A 6,000-nucleotide genomic window follows, 5' to 3' on the forward strand; every position below is an offset into this window, starting at 1 on the left:
AAATTACCACTATTTGAAGATGATAGGGTCATATACTTAACTGAACACAAAAGTTCCACCAGAGAATTCCTTCTTTTTTCTTTTTCTATTTTTAAAATTTTTTTCCTTTATAATTTTAAACTCCAGATTTTATTCCTCTCCTGGTCCAACCCCATACCATATCCCATACCTCCACCACACACCCCTGTGCCACAGGATGTCCCCACCCCCACGCCCACCCAAACCAGAACTTTGAACTCTCTAGGGCCTCCATTCTCTTGAGGCTTATGTGCATTTTCTCTGACTGAATCCAGACCTGGAAGTCCTCTGCTGTATATATTTTGGGGGCCTCATAACATCTGTTGTATGCAGCCTGGTTGGTATTGCAGTGTCTGAGAGATCTCCAGGGTCCAGGTTTACTGAGTGTTCTGGTCCTCCAACAGGGTTGCCCCCCCCCCCAGTCCTCAGCTTCTTCCAGCTTTCTAACAACAGGGGTTAGCAGCTTTCCATAATTCAACCACAGGGGTCAGCACACAACCAATGGTTAGAAGCACTATCCACCAGAGAACTGCTAAACCTGATATACAACTTCAGCAAAGTGGCTGGATATAAATTACGTCAAACAAATCAGTATCCTTCTTTTACTCAAAAAATAAACAGGCTGAGAAAGAAATTAGGGAAACCACATCCTTCTCAATAGTCACAAACAAAAGAAAATACCTTGAAGGTGACTCTAACCAAGCAAGTGAAAGATCTGTATGACAAGAACTTCAAGTCTCTGAAGAAAGAAATCTAAGAACATCTCAATAGATGGGAAGATCTCCAGCTCTCATGGATTGGCAGGATTGATATAGTAAAAATGGCCATCGTGCATCTACAGATTCAATGCAATCCCCATCAAAATTCCAAATCAATTGTTCTTATACTTAGAAAAGCAATTTGCCAATTCATTTAGAATAACAAAAAAAAATGTCTTAGAAGCATAAACAAAAGCATCACAGGAGAAAATTTGGAGACAAGATGTGGAACAGAGACTGAAGCAAAGGCCATCCTGAGACTTCCCACCTGGGGATCCATCCCATATACAGACACCAAACTCAGACACTATGAAAGATGCCAAAAAGTGCTTGCTGACAGGAGCCTGCTACAGCTGTCTTCTCATAGGCTCTGCCTGAGACTGATAAATACAGAGGTAGATGCTTGCAGCTACCCTTTGGTCCTAGCCTAGAGTCCCCAATGGAGGAGTTAGAGAAAGGACTGAAGGTGTTAATGGGCTTGCAAACATAGAAAGAACAACATCAGCCAACCAGATACCCCAGAGCTCACAGGGACTAAACCACCAATCAAAGAGTACATATGGAGCAACCCATGGCTCTACCTACATATGTAGCAGAGAATGGCCTTGCCAGACATGAATGGAAAGAGACGCCCTTGTTCCTTTGAAGGATCGATGGCCAAATGTAGGGAATGCCAGGGCAGGGAGACAGCAGTGGGTGTGTGAGTGGGGAACTCTCTTATAGATGCAGGTGGAGAGGGCATGAGATAATAAGTTCTGAACCAGAAACCAAGAAAGAGGATAAAGTTTGAAAAGTAAGATTAAAATATTTTAAAATAGAAAAAAAAGAGAAAGAATTGAAGGCCCAGAAATGAAAACACACGTATGGATACTTGATTTTTGACAAAGAAGTCAAAAATATACAATGTAAAAAAGAAACCATCTTCAATAAATGTACTGGTGCTACTGGCAGTAAGTATGTAGAAAAATTAAAGTAGATCCATATTTATCACCATGAATAAAACTCAAGTCCAAGTGGATCAAAGACCTCAACATAAAACCAGATTCACTGAATGTAATTCAAGAGAAATTGAGAAAGAGCTTCAAACTCACGAAATAGGGGCAATTTTTCTAAACACAGCTCTCATGGCTCAGGTCTAACATCAAAACTTGATAAATGGGACCTCATGAAACTGAAAAACTTATGTAAGCCAAAGGGAATAGCTAATAGGACAAATAGGCAAACTACATATTGGGAAAAGTTCTTCACCAACCTTTTGTACTTGCCCTTGTGGTACTTGGAGTCTGATTGGTTCTGTCAACAGCTGGAAGGACCTGGTCACAATAGCTGCCTTACTGTGTAAGAATGTAATGTCTGCAGGCCATTGCTGCTTTACTCTTGTTTTCTTCATTGTACTCTGAAACTATGGAACCTACCTGGATTTATTTGGCATTTTAATTTTCCTGTGTGTGAAGTTTGTTTTATGCGTTTTTTTCAGGATCTGGAGTTATGGGAACTTTGTTGGGATCTGAGGATTTGTGTGATGCACAGTTTGTAGGGCATGCTACTGTTGAACCTTTAGAGGCTCATATTGATCATCAGGGTATTTTGTTCTCTGTGTTTACCTTGGTGTCACATAGGAATGGCCTGGGGTAGGAGGTGTTATAAAACCTTTTTCCTTGTAAATACTAGTTATGTCCTCTGAGAATTCATGTAGCAATAGGAACAAAGGATTATCCCTGCCTTAAAACTAAGAGGAGAAAAAAGCCTTAAATCTAAGGACCAAAGACTATGGCACAGTCTTGTAGAAACATCTCACAGAACTAGTATATTCCTTTAGGCTCACGTAAGAAACGCTTGGAGATCAGCTATCTCCATTTGATCCCCTGGCTCTGCTGTCCTCTGCCCAAGATATTTAATCAGTACCAATAGGACCCACTTTGAAGGAGCAAGGATGTGGCATACAATTGGCTTGGGTATTCCAAATACAGCCTTTTTACACATGATACTTGATTGCTTAGTTCAGAGGATTATTTGCTCTTTGGGCCATGCTCTACCACAGGATGAACATTGAATTCACCATCATTAAATCACAACATGAGAAGACAATGTTGGATATGGAAAAATGATGCAGTCAATAAGTGATACCATTGAGAAGTACAAGGAATTCATAGAAGATAAGGATAGGACTTTGACCAAAAGTAATAGCTCTGTTCTATAATATCTGTTTCTTAATAGTAGACCTTCCTTGAGGCAAGAGTCTTGGATTTGTACCTTTGGACACAGTTTTCCTAAGTGTGAAGATTGTCCAAGATTGTCTTTATTCTTCCAAATTCAGGATCCTCTTTATAGAAACAATTTCCACCATGCTGAGAATCACAAGCAACCCGGATCTCTAGGGTTCTGACAGCAGATTAAAAGATATGGGATCCTGTGGTCTCTCTTCCCCCACCTGCTTGAACCTGCTTGCTCAAGGGTGGAGTTTCCTGCTCATTCGTTCTGCCACGCCCACTGCTGGACCCTGTCAGCTTTGCTGCTTGGAGGCACACACGTGTTCATCCTGCTACTGGACCCCGAGTTACTTGGCGGGAAATTGGGTTCCCTCCCCCTTCCTTTATAACTAAAAGTTGGAATTAGTAAAGGGGGGCCTTGAACATGGAATCATCTTGGCCTCATTCTTTCTCCCGCCCCGTCTAGCTTCCTCTCTTTTCAGCTCGAACTGCCATTCTCAGTTGAACCATTCGCGGTGTGGACTGCGGGCGGGCCACAACAGGATCCATGACAAAAATGGAAAGATTTTATAACTTTTGGATATCCTCTCCTCCCTCAGAGGGGATTTGCCCTCTCCCTACTGATTGTTTTCTGGTACCACAGACATATAAGCACCCATGGGGAACATTTCTTCTTCTGTGATGTACATGGGACACTGTTGGTGTCAGAGTTTTCAGAAGTCCTTTGATTCTTGTGGCATGTGGCTGGTCTCTGGATTTGACCTGCCTCTATTTGGTACTGATGGGTATACTGTGGACTCCAGTCTGGGGCTGTTTGGGTATCAGGACTCTTGCAGGGATCATAGTACTTGGAGGAGTGGCAGACAAAAGGAAGCTTGCTGGGAATCACCTTTTTTTGTTTTTTTGTTTATTTGTGGTTCAGCTTCAGGCACACCTACCTCCTGAAAGAATGCAATCAATTGAAGGAAAAAGTAAGGATGTTGCTGAATAAGACCAGAAAACTGCTGGTAGAGCAGGCAGACCAGGGAGCATCTTATGTTGAAGAAAAGAGGTTCTGTGATGAGGTCAGCAAGAACATGCATCCCAAGTGCTAAGCAGTAGCAGGTAGGATGATGTGTATCAGAGGCAGATTGCCCTCATGGCTAACCATAAACATAGACAATCCAATGTAACATCCACCAACTTATCCAGGCACTCACCTGTGTCTCCTCCAAGTGTTTATTTAGGTGATCATCTACAAGGCTTTCTCTGGAGGTAGCCTTTTTCAAGAAACTGTATGTTTAGCAAGCAAATATTTCTGCTCTGCTAGAATGTGCAGTTTACTAAGGGAGATTAGTTGATTACACATCACAACTCTACATGACATTAAGTTTGCAGGGTACTTGGCTGGAGCCTTTCTTTAGAATAGTAGAGATGGAATAGTAAGAGCTTTGAAGGAAGAAGTCCTGAAGCTCATTTGCTTTATAGGGATCAGGTGGGATTCCTGGAAGGAAGTAGATTGCCATGGATGAGAGCTTAGTGGAATAGACAAATAAGTGGATTTCATTGTTGCCTTTTGGAAGTTTTTGCTCCCCACCCCAACCCTTTCACCGTAGATCTTGATTCACACTAAGTGAGCCTGAGTAGCAGCTTGTCAGTCCTATTTTCTTTGAGTGCTGTTGGAGTTGGAGTTCCTGGGCCTTCTGGTCTGGTGCTGGCTGAAGGAGCAGGGATGTAGGAAAGGCTTCTCACAGTCTCAGGTTTGGTGTGAGAGTTTTGAGGCTTCATGAAAAAATTTCTCCATATATAGCCCTCATTCTGACCAAGAAGAATGTTGTCTAGATCTTTCTATTTCCTAGTAAGGATACCAGAGTTGTGTTTCTCAGTTGAAACATCTGCTCTGCATAGTCTAAATTTTTTGTTCCACTAGCATGACAGATTCTTCATTGTTTTTTGCTCCCTTATGATTTTAGATGTGTGTGTGTGTGTGTGTGTGTGTGTGTGTGTGTGTGTGTGTGTGTATGTGTGTTTATGGATGCTTATGCCAATCTGTACCTTTGTGGGTATTTTGTAAGGCCAGTTAAGGACATCTGATATTTTGTAGTCATTCTCTAACTTAGTTCTTTGGGCCTACGTCTCTCAATAAACCTGATACTTCCTATTGTCTAATGTCCAGTAGAGTTTTCATCTCCTGTCCACTACCAGGTAGAGATCTGTTTCTTCTTTATATCAACAAATCATTAAACAATAATACTATTTTTAAAATTAGTATTACATTTCTTAATTTTTTCTGCTTATGGTTATTGCCTGGGAGATTCTGGCTTGTCTTATTGGCTTAACCATCGGCATACATAGAAGCCTACAGTGCATCACTCTACTGACGTTGTTTTGCTAACTGTATTTTGGGCATGACTTTGTTTCAGGATAGATTCTCACTGAGAGTTGTGCAGAGTGCTGCATTTCATAAATGTCACAGCAGGTCATTTAACTAGATTTCTCCTGACTGATTTTGAGGATGATTTAATATCATATAATAAGTAATATGTTGAAAAGATCCTGAGTAATGACCAAAAGTCGCAGTCTTCCTCGGATGCTCAAAAGGACTCAGTGTAGGTTTAGTGAGAGGGCCTTGATGAGTCAAAATGGGGCTTACTGGAGGCTATACACAGAAATCTCTTTCATGGCAATTGAGTACTGTGTTGTCCACGATATCTGTGTAGAGCTTGTAATTTACTTGTAGGACCAGCAAATATTTGCATAGAAAAAGTTCCTGAAGAGGAGATAAGTACAGGTCAGGGCTTCGAAGCCCCCTTGAGTCTAAAAGCCTTGTACACATCATAGGTCCCACTACATGCTCATACAATAGAAAATATGCTAGATAAGAGCAAGAATTTCACTGATGTATGTGTGTTTGTGTCAGTCTTTGTGTGGTATGTGGTGTGTGTGTGTGTGTGTGTGTGTGTGTGTGTGTGTGTGTGTGTGTGTTTGTGTGTGTGTACCAGCTGTGACTCAGTGTGTTTATTCTAAGTTGTGTG

Source organism: Mus caroli, unplaced genomic scaffold (genome assembly GCF_978045245.1).
Source record: "Mus caroli unplaced genomic scaffold, Mus_caroli_1 scaffold_12, whole genome shotgun sequence".
In the NCBI taxonomy this organism is placed as follows: domain Eukaryota; kingdom Metazoa; phylum Chordata; class Mammalia; order Rodentia; family Muridae; genus Mus; species Mus caroli.